The sequence below is a fragment of the Drosophila tropicalis genome, unplaced genomic scaffold (assembly GCF_018151085.1).
Source record: "Drosophila tropicalis isolate 14030-0801.00 unplaced genomic scaffold, ASM1815108v1 contig_593, whole genome shotgun sequence".
NCBI classification, from domain to species: Eukaryota; Metazoa; Arthropoda; class Insecta; order Diptera; family Drosophilidae; genus Drosophila; species Drosophila tropicalis.
The window spans coordinates 8,040,151-8,056,012 of record NW_027173070.1 but is presented as its reverse complement, the minus strand read 5'-3'; the positions used below and the strand labels follow the sequence as shown (position 1 = coordinate 8,056,012).

The following is a 15,862-nucleotide window of genomic DNA, read 5'->3' as shown; positions in this document are numbered from 1 at the left end:
CTGTAGCCATTTGACCGTCCAGCCGTCTGTCTGTCTGTCCATTTGTTTGGCTGGTTGCTCAGTGGCCTCCTCCACGATAAGGTAAACAGCCGCAAAAGGCCATGCCTCAGCTTGTGTCTATTGACGCTTTTATTCACTTTATTTTTGGTTGGTTTTTCTTTCATTTTCATTTTCATTTCTCTTTTTCCTTTTTTGATTGAATTAATCAATCAATTTGTAACAGCTTCTTCAGTTTATTTTCTTATCAAAACAGATTCAATTTGCTTGGGAGCAGTTGCTCCTGGAGGATGATTTATAGTTTGCCCTGTTTGGCCCTCTTACATTGGCAATTTAACAATTTGTGAATAATTAATTTTCAATTATGCAAAGCTGCATGCAACAATTAAGTATAAAAAAAACAATGCCAAACTCATGCCACAACGACAAAGTAAAATCCATTAACACGCACGCCTGCACATGGCTGATTGAAGACCGAATGGAATCAAATTGAAAGTGGAACTGGAACTCGGTAACTGGAACTGGGCACATGTTTGTCTTGCCATAATTATACGGAAAAAGTGCTGCAGGCCCAATGCGGCAGAAAAGGGACAAAAAAAAAAAAAAAAACAACACAAGAACATACACACACACACACAAACACACATACAGCTTTTTCAGTATCCTTTTTATATATATGTATGTAAGTGTGTTGGCAGGGACGGATGAAGTCAATTGAAGGCCCTTGGCCAAATCGAAACTATAACGTTTAGTTGAACAAATAGTTATATGCCATAAAACGTTTGTCATAATGATATTGTGTGTCTGTGTGTGTGTATGTGTGTGTGGCTGCCAACCTAGCTTTAATCAGAATTCTATCAAGATATCCTTTAGAAGCTTTAAGATTAGGTTTTTTTTTTTTTGCAATTTTATAAGCGATTCGTCAAAGATTCTTAGCCTGGCTACAGATTGGCCAATAACTTGCCATTTTCTTCTCTTTTAGAACCAATCAACTTGCACCTTTGCTTTCTTTTTTATCTAGTGTATTTCTTTTTAAATTAACTAAAACATACTCAAGTGATTTAAAAGTATTCATTATTACTCATCGCTAAATTTCTAGTTATAAAATCGGATAAGTTTTCCTTTATTTGGTCAGTTCTTAGTCAAACGGAACAGGGTTTTAACCCGAATTTTCTTTACGTATTTCCCATGATGCTCTTATTTGATGTCACATTTAAGATAGAGAGTGAGTATTTCTTTAAAGTGAAGGACCCAAATGAGCATCAGACACAGAAATGTCTTTTTTTTTTACCAAATGATCTCCAAACTTTTCAAAATTTTCAATAAACTCATAGTTTGATTTATTGTAGTTTCATATTCTACTTGAATCTGTTCTTAATGATACCAAAGATTCTTTTATATTGATCTCTTACGTTTCATTCCCACTCAAATTTCTAAATCTATAACTAAGACTGAATAATGAAAAGACAAATTTATTGAAATTGGCAGTTCGATTTTCAAAAAATTGTGGGGACATTCGTTTTAGTCTGCCAAATAAGTGTCATACATTTCATGGTGCGGTCCTGTGTGTGGGTGTCGTAACGATTGTCAAAATATTGGACATAGACATTTAACTATATTTCGCATTTAGGCCTGACACACTCCCACACACGCACACACACACACACATTGAAACAGGTCAATACTTTTTTCTTCTTTCTCTATGTTTGTTTGTTTATTTGTTTGGTTTTCGCTTTTGTTTATTCAGTCGTTCGTTTGCCTTAAGGGCAGCAAATGTGAACAGTAAAAAAGGACACACAAATACACACACATTAAGCACACCACACCATAACGCTCACATATGCAATGTCATATTTTTAGCTAAAGTGAAATTGTAAAATGCAAAAAAAAAGAAAAAGGAAAAATGTGATGGAAGAGAAGAAATTAAAGCAAAATAACGCAAAAATGTTTTATCGAATATTAGATGACATATACACTCTGTGGGAATTTTTGTAGTCCCTTATATGTATACTTCATATACATATGTATAAATATATATGTATGTATATATATATCGATTCCGTATTTTAATAGCCCCCAATGTAGTCGCAAATCAAAAATGCTGAGACCCCAAGGCCAAAGTCAACAGCTCCAGCAGAGGCAGCGGCAGCGGCATCGGCATCGGCAGCAGTCAAGTTGCGTTCCCTTATGTTATGTTTTTGGTGGGCGTGGCATGTGCACAGGATCCAGACAACCTCGACGCCACCAACGCTCCGACTATGTCGCTCAAGGCTGAAGGACTCGCAACCTTTTCTCTCTTTTTTTTTTGCATCCCACTGTTTTCTTTTTTACATTTTTGCTTGCTGCCTGTTTACATTAAAAGCTTTTTAATTTGTATTCTAATTTCAATATTTGCCTTTGCTCACAACAATGGAAAAAAAAATTGAAGCGCAAAAGAAAAGGATAAAGGCTCGCTGGATGCCTGGCGGGGGGAGCTGACTGCCTCGACTAGGCGACAGTTTAAGACTTTGCCCAAAAGAAGCGAGCAAAAAAAAAAAATGAGAATACGAAAAATCCTCGTAAATATGCAAATGGCATTTAGGACATGTAGCGTAACTTTTGGCACGTTCAGTCAATGGAGCGCAACAAGAGTGAAGGCAAGAAAGGATTTCAAGTCTTTATTCTCCCACTTGCTCGCTTTAGATCTATTACGTTTAAAAAATTTATGATACATGCCATGCACAGGACATAAAACTAAGGCAAAAATTTCCTACCAGGCAATCTGTTCATTTCACCATGCTAGATGACAAGCCCCATAATCTATGTGTAATGGGCTCTAAATGGCTTAAGTCCGAGACTTCAAAGGACATCATCATCATCATCATCATCAATTTGACCTTGTATCGACTTGTTGTAGTTGAGGCTGCTTCCAAATTGACCAGATGATTGTCCAGGGCAGATTAAAGTAGCCATGTCTATCTATTGGATTTTCTTTTTATGCAAAGTAATAGAGAAAGATGTGGATAAAACTAGCTGGATGGAATATATGTTAGTTAGGACTTGAAACATTTATCGGACTTATGTTCCCATAAGACTCTACAACAACTACAATTTATAGAAATTTGGGTATCATTTTGTCATCATTTCTTTTTCAATGTGTTTGATAATGCTCAAGGACTTTAGTTAGATCGTATTTCCCGGAGTATCAAAACTCTTTTCATCAATAACCCTTAGATTAAGTAAAAGGTTAGACAAGGTATAGTAAGAATAAAAAGCTAAATTATCCTTTGCAAAGGCTCATTATCACTTAGAATCTCAATCTGTTAATTCGATTTACCTAAATGCCTTTTTTGTTCATAGTTTGTCTGTCTAAAATCATTAAACAAAACCAAACCGCCATCTGCTTCTCTCTAGATTGGGCACTTCTTCCAAGTCCCTAAAAATATTGCTCATATTTGAAGATTATTAAACCTTTTTCATATTCAGGAATTCGTTATAAGTTTCAGATTGAAATGCTTTTAAATTCATTGAAAGTTCTCTAATAATTATAAACTGGACTTTCCCTATCACCACTTTGTGATTTCTAATTAGAATAAGTTGGGAGAACCAGCATATATGTATTTCTATTTTATCGTCATTCTCTGTTCTCTGAATTTTATAAATGGAAACTAATTTGCTAAAAACAAAACATAAAAAGGATATCTTGCGCTAAAACGTGCGCACACATTTTCATTTGCAATGCACTCAAAACGCTTCTGTTTCCAACTAGTTGGTGGTAAATTAATAAACCCCTTTTGGCAAGTTATAAAACTGAAGCTAAATATGTGTTAATTTGAGCAAATAAACGCATTTGTGGTGGTTGTTGTTGCTGCTGCTTCTGTTATCCATTTTCATTTCGCGAATTTTTGTTGCATGCGGCGTATGCTTAATTTTGAGCACTTCATTGTGCGAATTTGCACAGCAGGAGGTGGAAATATTTGAAACCAGATGGTGACGATGATGATGCTGGTAGATGTTAGGAGAGCAAAAAAAAAAAAAAAAAAATAAAAAGGAGGAGGGTTAGAAAGAAGCTTGATGCGGTAAACGGGTAGTGCTCTGTTACACAGCATGATGTCGTTCTACAGGGAGCATATTCTATTTGTGTCACCTTTAACTGAAGGAAGTAGGGAGAAGGGAGAAGGCTGGCGGTCGGCGTGACGACGATAGATGGCTGCTGGGATTTGTCAACAGGAAATCTATTTACAGGCTCTCCCTGGCCCTGCAGCAGATTAGATGACCTGTCATCGTCATGTTGGTGAACAATGTTTCATCTGCGGAAATGTACAGCTTGATGCGATGTCAATGATGGTGACGTTGATGCCGATGCAGAGATGCCTAGATGCCAATGCTGAGGTTGATAGGCCGATACTATGGATGACGAGGCCGCAAAATTGATATCGCTTTGCTCTTGACCATTCACTACAAAAATGAGTACAAACAAGTGAAAAAAAACTGAACGGTAACCCAACTGACATTTGCCTTAGCGAAATGGGGGAGATTGGTCAAAAGGGTTTTTTTTTTTTGTAGCAAGGGCGAACTGAACTGACAGGCTGAGTGACGGACTGCCAGCCACTTGAGCAGGATGCGTATGTTAAGGACTTTGACTTTGAAGAGCTTCCCTTTTTCTTTACATTTTTTCCATTTTTTTTTTGATTTACTATACATGCATATTAAAATTTATTTCATAAAGCTTTGACTTTTAGCCTCAGCCGAAGTCAGAAAGTAGCTACCCCCAAAAAAGTTTTCATTTTTATTTCTTATTCTTTTCGTTACGCTCATCTTTGACTTTTGTTGAAGGACCTCCGATTACAGGAATGAAGGAAGAAGAAAACTTTCTGTTTGAAGATTCTTTGTACAAATAGTACAACTCTTATTGAGTTAAACAGTTGTGAAATGTGAAATGTGAGCATCAGCTCTCTCTCTCTCTGTGTGAGAAGCAGCAAACTGAAAACTTTCTTTCATAGTCTTATTCTTGTTGTCTTGTCTTCTTCATCTTTTTTTTTGTTTTTACTTTTTTTTTTTTGGTGTTTTGTTTTTCTTACTTATTGTTTGAGTTAAATTGCTAACGGCTAAGTCGAGAACCTACGTAATTCGTTTCTAGAGTAGACAATAAGTCGTAAATATGTCCAAAAACTTTTTTTCTTTCTTTCTATAGGGAAGGAAGTCTTCTTTAGGTAAGTTTTTTTTTGTACCGGGTTAATTAAAAACAACTTGAGTGACGTTCGCTTGCGTCCTGGTCAAGTTCGCGCATATCAAGTGAAGACAAAGCCTCGTAAGAGTGAGAGACAAAAGGCTTAATTGCTTTCTCACACACACACACACAGAGAAAGAGAATGGGAGTGGGAGAGAGAGAGAGAGAGAGTGTGTATCTCAGAAAGAGAGACACATTGTAAGCCCAACTAAACAGCTATTAAGAGCAGCCGCAGCAGCAAATTGGGCTTTTGCCTTGAAGTATGCAAAGCATTTTGTGTCCAAAAAAGTAAAAAGACAATACAATAAAAAAAAAAGAAAGAAAAATTTGAAAGAAGGGCCGGAAAATATGTGAAAAAGAATGGCAACTACAGCGAAATAACTTACCAAAGCGGAAGGCAGCCAAGGCAAAATGGATGACGATGACGGTGATGATGACGATGATGATGCTAGTGAAATGGAGAGCCCAGAGACAAAGGAGAAACAGTGTGGGAGAAGAAAATGGAAGGGAATTGAGCAAGTGAAAGCCCAGATGTGGGCCATGGGCAACAGTTTTGATTTGCATAAACAAAAGCGGTTCAAGTGTAGCAAAAGTGCAACTGATTGAAGATGATGTTGCCTACTATTCTTAACCATTTCTCTCTCTTCCCCTGCTTCCTTCTCTGTCTCTCTATGCAAATCCTAGCAATCCCTTTTCATTGTCTACTCTTTGGGCTTGAAAAATGAAACTGCTGCAAGGTCGAGTCTTCACCTGGACAACTTGGCAAACGGGTTGGCTTGGGTTTATTTGGACGAGGTTCTCATTGCTTTTTCGCTTTCATTTTGTGCTCTGTTTTCCTTGAAGCAAGAGGAAACAAAAATGGTAATGGGGAAAAGAGGCCAGGATGTTGCACACTCGATTTCCTGCGCGCATGTCGCGCTATGTTTGTCAACAACTGAGTAGAACAAAAAGCAAACATACAAACACACACACACACACACATACTATATAGAGCAAAAGTTGATTGTTTTCCAGATGAAAATGCAAACTGTTATGGGTCCGGTTCGGCTCCGTCTCCGGCTCGGAATCTGTCTCCGGCTCCCACTTCAGTTACTGCTTTTCCAAATTCTTCTTCTCCTGCTTCGTTGGCCAGATCCACCATATTTCTTATCAATGAAAATTTCCATGTTTTCCATGCGTTTCCTTACTCTATCGCTTTCTCTCATTTTCCTTTTCCCTTTCTTGTCTTATTCCCGCGTTTTAAACGTTTTTCTCTTTACAGTTGTCCCAGAAAGTTATACCATTTACTAGAAATCCAGGAATTACACATTTTCATTTTCATTCCTTTTTTTTTAATTTTGGACAATAAATATTTCTAAACTCTTGTGTCTAAGACTTTCGTCTTCCTCTTCTTAAGTAACATGTTGTTCGAATACTTCTTAAGGCATCAATAGATTTGCATTAACTTAGGAGTGGGAACCTTGTTAAGCGACTTAAACTTGAATCAGGCCATTCAAATTAACTTATGTATATATTAGGCCAGACTTTCGTATCACCTATGTCTGTATCTATTTAAGAAAGGGTATTCCTAAGTCGTAGCTTGGAGTAGACATATTTATAAATTAGAATAGGCCAAATCGTTGGCAAATCAAAATTTTGTATATAATGAAAGCAAAAAGTTTACAAAATTTCTTTCATTTCATCCCCAATCATAAAATAAAAATTTAAATTCCGCCTAAAGTATTTAAAAGATTTGAAAGCCATTTTCACTCCATTCCAATACTTGGATTTGTATAGAAAGTTTTTAATTCCTAGAGATTTCTGAGAAATGCCGGCGAATAATGCCCAAGAGGCTTTAAATCTATACGAATGAGGGAAAAAAGTTTTTCCTTTGATTTTTTTTTGTTTCTTATCACTTGTAAAGTTTTCTTTTGCACTAAGCAGTTAACAATTATATCTCAAGTTGCAGATAAATATCAGCTGACGTCATTATTATCCTTTACACATACACACACACAAGCATACAGAGAGATACCATACAGATGGAAAAGTTGCAGTCTTGGCCAGCTATTTTTAGTGCACACACGGACACACCCTCACACACACATACACGCTCACTCACACAAAGGCAGTTAGACAATGGCGGCCGTAAATAATAAAGAATGTGGATAACGCTGCACTGGTTTTGCGATTCGGTCAAGGAAATCATTGCCCGGCCCCATCCTTTTGGCCACCCGCCCTCTCGCCCATCTACCTAGTATGTTCTTTCTCTATCCCCATCTCTCTCTGTCTCTCTCTTTCTCTTTATGTGTGTGTCTCGTATTGGAGGACATTGTTCCAGTTTTTGTTGCAGTTGTGTTTTTTTCTGTGTGTTTTCATTTTATTCCGTTTGGTATTTTCTTTTTATTTGTATTTTGTTTTTGCTACTGTTGAATTTGTCACAGACGCCATTTTAATCACATTGCTGCATCAAGCAGTTTGGCATTTCGTTTCTTCTACTTTTTCTTTGATTCCTTTTTTTTCCTGATATTTCTACTTCCCTTCGTTTCCTGCAGCATATTGATGTTTGTTGAAGAAAAAAACAGGAAAGGAAAAAAAGGAAAGCGTATAGCATTTGCATTTGCAGCACTTGACAATTTTTGCACTTGAAAATGTTCATAATACGCTACGATGGTTAGAGAGATGCGATGGGGGGCGGAGGAAGGGCGGAGACAGGTCCTGGGATGAGGCCATGCCCCAGTTCAAGCACATTTTGACAGTTTTTTTCCCATCCAGGCCAACTACTGATCTATGTGTGTGTGTGTTTGTTTACAGTAAAAGCTTTCAAGCACACACCCACACACATACACAGATGGGCCATGTGTTTTAGTGGGTGGAGGAGGTATGCAGATGGCTGGTGGGTAGCGCTCGCTTATGTTAATTAAGCTACCACTTTGCCTCGCTGAAGAAAAAAACAAAAAAAGACAAAACTATTAGAAAATAAGCAAAACTGTTTCAGTGTATGTATTCTTCACTTGTTTATTAGCATATTTTTTCCAGATATTACGCATACGACATGGTAACTGCAGCTGACATTGTTTGGTATGAACAACAATCTTTTTGCGTTTAATCAACTTTTTGGCTACCAAAAGATTAGCTGGACATTATTAAGGCTTAAAGCTGTCATCATCATCAACAGCTACAGCAACGTCATCATAATCATCGTCGCGTTTTTTTTTTTTGCCTTTATTGTCAACGCCAAAAATTTGCGTTTTTTCTGTGTGTTTTTCTGTTGTTGTTGGTTTTGTCATATTTTTTTTTTGTCCATAGATAAAGCGCATAAAAGATCAAAGGCCTTGGGCATCAAATAACGCGCCTGCCAAGGCAGCAATCGAGCCATGATAATGAAAAAAACTTGTTTTTCATGGAAAAAAAGTACACATACATACATACTGCTACCCTCACACACACACATAGTTAACAAACCGAGACAGTGAGAGAGAGAGATAGAGGGAGAAGAAAAATAACGGGATGTGAGGTAAAGAGCCATCGCCATGTGCCACTGTCAGCCATTTGACAAGCGATTAAACCTACAAGTCCACTGCTAAAAATTAATGCTTCCACTGGTAGGATAGATGAAAAGAAACTGAAAGAGAGAAGGAGAAAGAGGAGCCAAGAGATTGAGGAAGCGAAAGAGAAAGCACAAAAAAAGGAAGGCAGATAGACAGTTAGAAAGTGGTTTGGAGATGAAAGCGATATCACACAGGACTAATTCAAGCAATTAAGGTAGTAAACACACAAATTGTCAATTACCCACATATTATCAGCAGTCACGAGAGAAAAAGAGAGAACTTTTTTCATATTCCAATCATCAAAGAAATTGAGAACCTTGAGAACCTGAATCCTGAATTGGTAGAATACTAAATCCAAGAACTTCCTTAAGAAACTTTAAAGATCTATATTACTAAAATTGTTTAAGTAGAGAAGAGTTTTAATCTTTAATTTTTGCTTAATATTAAAAGTAATTTTGTTTTTTAAGTTTACTGATCATCTGATGATAAGAATGATTAGTTAAGATTAGGTAATCCAAGTACAAAACGATTAATAGTCAGAACCTTACCTTATCTCTAAAACAGAATACCCCACATGTGTTGTATATACACACACACACACACACACCACACAGAGACATTTATTATTAATCGAGTGAACTACCATGTTTATTGGCCTCAGGTTGATTAGACTAATAATTAGTTACATTGACAACTGTGGCAAATTTCAATTAATTAATGTAAATGCTCTCGACATGAGCTAGCCATAATCATCTGGCCACTAATTAGTAAACTGATTTCAATCTGTATATTAATGTTAAATGCAAAGTGCTGGCCATTGCTCAGGGCTCAAGGGAGGAGCTTTCGATGTCAATTTGAAAACCCCTTTTGACCTTTTTGGGGACCATTTTGAGCGAACAGGAGCGTAGGAGTGCCTGGGCACTCAAAAACCACATAAGAGGCTAAGGCTAGGCGAGGGTGGAGATGAAACGACTGAACGAACCGATTGACACAGTTATTAAAAACGACATAAAGAATCGTCATTCAGGCATGCGGGCGGGCAACATGGACAACGGTATACTTAGGAGCACAGTTTGACAGCATGATGGGAGGAGCAGGAGCTGGAGGCGACAGAAAAAAGATGAGGAAGGACGGAGCAACCGTGCAAAAGTGGCAACCAGCAGGGTGAATCATGTCGAACATGCCAGCAGCACTCAAACGGAAAAGGAAACATTCGCAGAGATTTCCTTGAACAACATGGCCAGACATCAGCAGTTGGCAGAAAAGCAAAGCAAAGAGGCGGGATGGGTAATGAAGGGTATGTGGGAACGGGCGTGAGGCGTAGAAAAGGCAGGGTATGGGGGGCAAAACGTTAAGGAATTCAATTAGGCAGATGAGTGGGCGTATAAGTGAGTGATGGGGCGTGTGGGGCATGGGCTTAAAACGATGAGCAGATAAAAGTGTTGGCCAAGTCAAAGGCAAAGCCAAGCGACATGCCTGACACTTCACACACACACACCCATACAGTTATACACGTTTAACACCCAATCTTACTTATGAGGGCACATTATTGGCATTGGGCAAGTGACTTATCCTCCTTTCGCTATCCTTCATCGTCCATCCCTGCCCCAAAAAAAGCGAAACTAAACTAAGCTGATGTTGCTGATCCTTTAGCTCGATGTGTCGATGGCTGACGAGTAGCGTTGATGGCTTAATGGCCACATCTCTCTGCACTTTGCACCCACATACTTGCCACCAGTAGCAGCAGCAGAAGCAGCAGGAGGAGACTTGAACCCGTTTGAGTGGCATAACGACAGAAAAGTTGTATGCGGTTGCAGAAAGTTATCACAACTGAGAAAGATGAATAGAGAAAGCACCCAGAGAAAGAGATATAGATAGAGAGGAAGAGAATGGCAAGAGGATGTAGACAAGACTAGACGTCACAAGACATTGATTGTGTGTCAATGGGGTTATTCAGTATAAATGCGAGGGTAAACCAATCACTTGTCGGAAATGGACATCATCCGTAGAAATATCTGGCATATCAAAATCACAAAGCTTTCTGAAATAATGAATATACATACGTATATCTTGTCAATTTTCCAAGTCAAGCCAGCAAGTGCATCAATCAGGCTTTTGACAAAGAAGCTTTAAAAGACATGAACCATTTTATAAAATATTTAAAATACTGTGCAACAAGAGATTAAAATAGAGATTAAAAGATGACAAAGTCAAGCTTATAAGCAACAGATGTCAGATTTTCTAAGGCAAACTGAAGAAAAGTTATTGTTTTAGCTATAAGAACGGGATTATAACTAAATGTTGAAGGAATAATTGGGTTTTATTTTCTGTTTAGAAATATCTTTACATGATGATAATTTAGATTTTTCTTAACCCCATATGAATTAACGCTAAACATCTGCTTTCTATTTACATTACCAACACTTTTCTGTTAATGCAAGTATTGGTCAACAACTTAAACGTTCCCTAAGTTAGCCATGTTTTGAATTTAGTTTCGAATAATAAAAGCATTGACTTTTCGTTCGGAAGTTGTTTTACAAGTTTAAAAACTGTGCGAAATTGCTGTTAATTTACATGCAAATCTTTTCCTTCTAGCCAAATGGCGTTTTTGCTCATAAAATTTTATCCAAAATGATTTATTTAACAGACTTTTTTCCATAAAGAAAAACTAAGATAGTTCTATTTGAAAACTTTTTGATTCATCCCCACTGTGCAATGGACAAAGTCACTTTTAACTGCTTTTATGGCTGTGATACTGATGGGAGTACTCCAATGGCAGACAACAAGACCAATGTTAAAGAAGCCAAAAGGCAACATTTCCATTCACATTTATCATTCATGGCATAGAAATTTCATTGTTCACAGTGCATTTTGTGTTTGTCTAGCAAAATTTGTGCATATATTTGATTTGTGGCAAGAAAAGTTTCCCCCCTGCACTAAGGAACATGAAGGAGATCAGCTTCATTTTGGATTGTCGTCATCTCGTCGAGTCGTCGTCATAGTCGCCAATCTGAACTCAACCGTTTTAATTGCTGCCTCAATATTTGTTTAAAATTAGCTGCAATGGTGCATAGTTCGAGTTTCGGAGGAAAAGCAAGCAGACAAGAATATCAACAATTAAAATGATGCAAGTGTAGAGAGGACTCGCATGTTTGCTTTTGTCTGAGGTTCTCAGTCAGTCAATTAACACATATTTATACATAATTAATGTTGTATGAGCTAAAGATTTATTCTGACAATAACTCTTAAAGCAAATGAAGCCATCCATAATAAATTAAAGAAGAAGACACACAAGTACTACTGGGAGGGGAAGGAGAATGAGGTAAACTTTCAATTCAATTGTAGCCAACTTTATTCCCTTTTTTATTTATTTTTTTTTCGTTTATTGAATAAAAAACTTTTCTACAATAAAAGGGAAAAATTGTTTCTTTTGTATGTAGTTTCACTGGCAATCGTTCGTTCGATACGTTTTTCTTTCTCCCCCTCTCTCTCTCTCTCTCTCTCTCCAAACTATATATAAAGCTTTGTGTGTGTGTGTAGACGATTTTGTGCACTTTATTTATTTATGGCCAACACTTTGTGACGATGACGACGACGCAGGAGCAGGTTGAGCAGCCAAAAAAGAAGGAAGAGTTGGACAATTCTCACTCGAAATAGAAATATCTTTCAGGACTCCCCTCACATCATACATTTTTCCCCCTCTTGTAACCCACCTGCCTTGCTAATATGTATTACCTACATTTCGAAGCATCAAATTAATTCGACTAGTTGGAAAATTGTTGTGTGTGTGTGTGTGTGTGTACAGCTGTAGCTGTATCTACTTATGTATACAATATGTGTAGATGGTTTTGCTTTGAAGGAAACCCGAAGGGCAAGGGGAAAGAGGTAGGTGGGTAGATGAATGGGGTGGCTATAAGTGCATGCAAAGCCGCAACTAGTTTAGCTACAGCCCTTTAGGAAACCTTTTTTTTTTTTTTTTTTGGTGTGTTATTGAAATCCTACATATCTTGCCAACTGCACACTGAGGCAAACTAAAAATGTACCCACTTAAAAAATCTTAAGTCCAAGGGTTCTTTAGTCTTAATTTGGTCATTTGTTATTGCTCTTATACTCTAATACATCAAAAACAACTATATAGAAAGAAAACCTTTGTCTTCCGACTTTAGGTTGACATGCAAAAGATATAGGACAGAAGATATAGGATTAAGGCAGACATAGATGCAGAGATAGAGACTGATAATATAAATACATATATTTAGGAGTTTGTTTCTACGTATTCAACAACAATATTTTTAAGGATTTCGAAATAGTGCAGATACAAAGAAGATTTAGAATTGAGATTTTCCATCCTAATTTGGCAATACAAACATCAAAAGAAAACAAATTTAATAAATATCCCTTGAAACCATTTTCGTCTGTTGTCCATACAACAAATTTGGAAAATGTTGTAGAATTTTGTTCAAGGTTCTTTCACAGAAAAGTTAAGACATATATTTAACTTGGTTTTGGTAAGTTCTATTAACTTTGCTATAGGTTTTTCTTCCTTAAGTATTAGCAAAATGATCAAAAGACTTATAGATTATTGATTTCATGATTTATCCTTTAGTCTACAGTTTCTTTTAGAATAGTATAGCTGGATAGTATCCTTTTCTTTTTTAGGATACAATTTCAATATTTCATAGTTTTTGTTTCAATACACTTATTGCCATTGTACTACATTATGTTAATAAGTATTTCAAACTCAGACTCAAAAATATTTTGCATGCAATTTTTGAGTCAAATATTGTTATAGCATTGCCAGACTACTTTATAGTTGAGCTTTTTACACGAAAGTTTTAGCTTCGTGTTCCCACTAGCCATTTCAATTTAGTTTAATGTTACCAGTTTATTCAAATTCGGGTCTTCACTTTATTTTAATAAATTTTTCAAAGTTATAAATACGCATGCAACTGGCAGTTAGAAATTTTATTAAGGCCTTGCCACATAACTTAAATTTTTGGGTTCTCCCACTTCTTATTATGGGTTAATACACAATTCTTTGTAGTTTAGTGTTACCAGAGTAGTTTAATTAAGGACCTACATAGAAATTGCTTCAGGTGTGAAAGCCTTTTGTTGAAACTCCCAAAATGAAAATGTTTGAGTAAATTTTTGGTACAAAAATTTTCATAAAAATTAAATTAAAAGTAATGTTTGTGAAACATAATTATGTTAATTGTTATGCCGGCACCACCCACGGCTTTACCACACTGTGCTCGTGGTGCGGCTTGCGACCGTGCAACGTCGCGATTGCAACACTCCTCATCCTTGTTGCCTTCTCCCCCATAACCCCTTCAAGCGTTGTCGTCGTCGTCATCATCATCATCATCATGTGTTTAGTCGGTGTTTGCTTTGCTCCCTCTCTCTCTCTATCCTTTTGCATTTCTCTTCCTCTCTGTTACCCTTTGGCTGTGAACGCGAGGATAAGTCGAAATTTACACACAGAGTTGCCTGAGCGGCGTCGAGAATGCATGGTTATGCTGAAATTTGCACTTTTTGCACACATTTTATATGTATAACTGTGTGTGTGTGTGTGTGAGTGTATGAGCAGCATAAGTAAACAAGTTTAGTATAATCAACGAGCCGAGCTCAGGCCCAGAATCGTATGCAGGACGAGAGAGTGGGAGGCAAAAAAGTAACTGCAGCACATCCGCTTACATAATACAGCAACCAACCAACACAGAACCAGTATACACACACAACACTACATACAGTGTAAACATATATAAATATATGTATATGTAGTTACATATATATCGACAGGACAGAACATGACATAGTATATGTTTTTATTAGCATGACCAAGTCTCGAGGCTGCATTTAGCAACGAAACTTGACAGAGGCTGAGATAGAATACATGATAGAAGGAGATGGAAACAGAAAATGCTGTCTCACAGTGGCCATAAAACCACATTACCTGTGATTTCCTGCACAACACGAAAAACACACACACACACACCGACACTCACAGGATAACCAGGATAGCTTGTTCATCAGTGCAGTCTCAGGATCCATTGAGTGGCGCCTTTGTGCTCAGGCGCTCATTGAATGTTTTCATATTAATTTTTTATTGAATGATGCCGCTGCTCCGTCGTTGATGTTGCTCCTGCCATTGCCTCTGCCTCTGCCACTTATAAGGCTGCCGGCACTTGCCACGTTTTATTTAGTTATCAATATTTTGTTTATTTTTAATACTCTCGCACTAACAGTACGTTAACTTTTGCAACATTAAATCAGTTATATAGGCATATATAAAAAAGTATCCTTAAATATATTCATCAGCCTAATGATGAACCTGAATCATTATTTTTATCTGGTCTCCCCTTTTTGTTTGTAGCTAAAGTCAATATAATGCTAGATTTAAGTTTTGTTCATTTCATATTTTCTTTCCATTAAGTCTCTGTTCAGCTCTGACACCAATTCTATATATTAAAAGCCAAGAGCTGCTTCTTCTTTTACCCTTAATTTATTGGGAACAGTAAGCAAATGTTTCCATCCCTATTTACTCCAAAGAAAAAACAAAATCAAGCATTTCTCTCATTTAATTGAAAAAGAAATATATTTTGAAATTAAAGACATGTAGTTTTCCTTTAGATTTTCCTTAGATTGAAATATTAAGTTTAGTTTAGTTTAGTTTCAGTTTAGATCTTTCAAAATTTGAACAAAAATAAGTTTGAAGCTTTCAAGAAGCATTGAGATTTTCAAATTGCCTCCAAATTGACTGAGTTACATATTCGCAAAGTCAGGGACTTACAAGGAATGTTATAAAGTGTTTTTGAAACATTGTTTTTTCATACTATCCAAAGTTGTATTTTAGCCAATTTGGCACCAATTCCAAAATGATTTACCCACGTTAACTTGCGCCTAAACAAATTTTGAGATATTTAAAATATTTACTTTTTCTTCGCTCATTGAAATCAATTAGTACGAAAGACTTTAATATATTTAAAGTTATTCGGAGTTTGAAAATATGTCATTAGTTGGCTTTTCTTATGGAATTAAAGTTCATAGTTCAAATTGTTTGTCTTTTTTTTTTACTTTTTCTAAGTAAAAAGTTTTGCCTTTGATGTGTGAAGAAACTAAGATCTAA

General features: G+C 36.7%; 2 protein-coding genes across 10 annotated transcripts in view; both read right to left on the bottom strand.

Moving 5' to 3' along the window:
- LOC137576261 (uncharacterized) overlaps positions 1–15,862 on the bottom strand; it is a 103,499-nt gene that overhangs the window by 32,673 nt on the left and 54,964 nt on the right. The gene's annotated exons all lie outside the window — the stretch shown is intronic.
- LOC137576260 (uncharacterized) overlaps positions 1–15,862 on the bottom strand; it is a 57,623-nt gene that overhangs the window by 30,340 nt on the left and 11,421 nt on the right.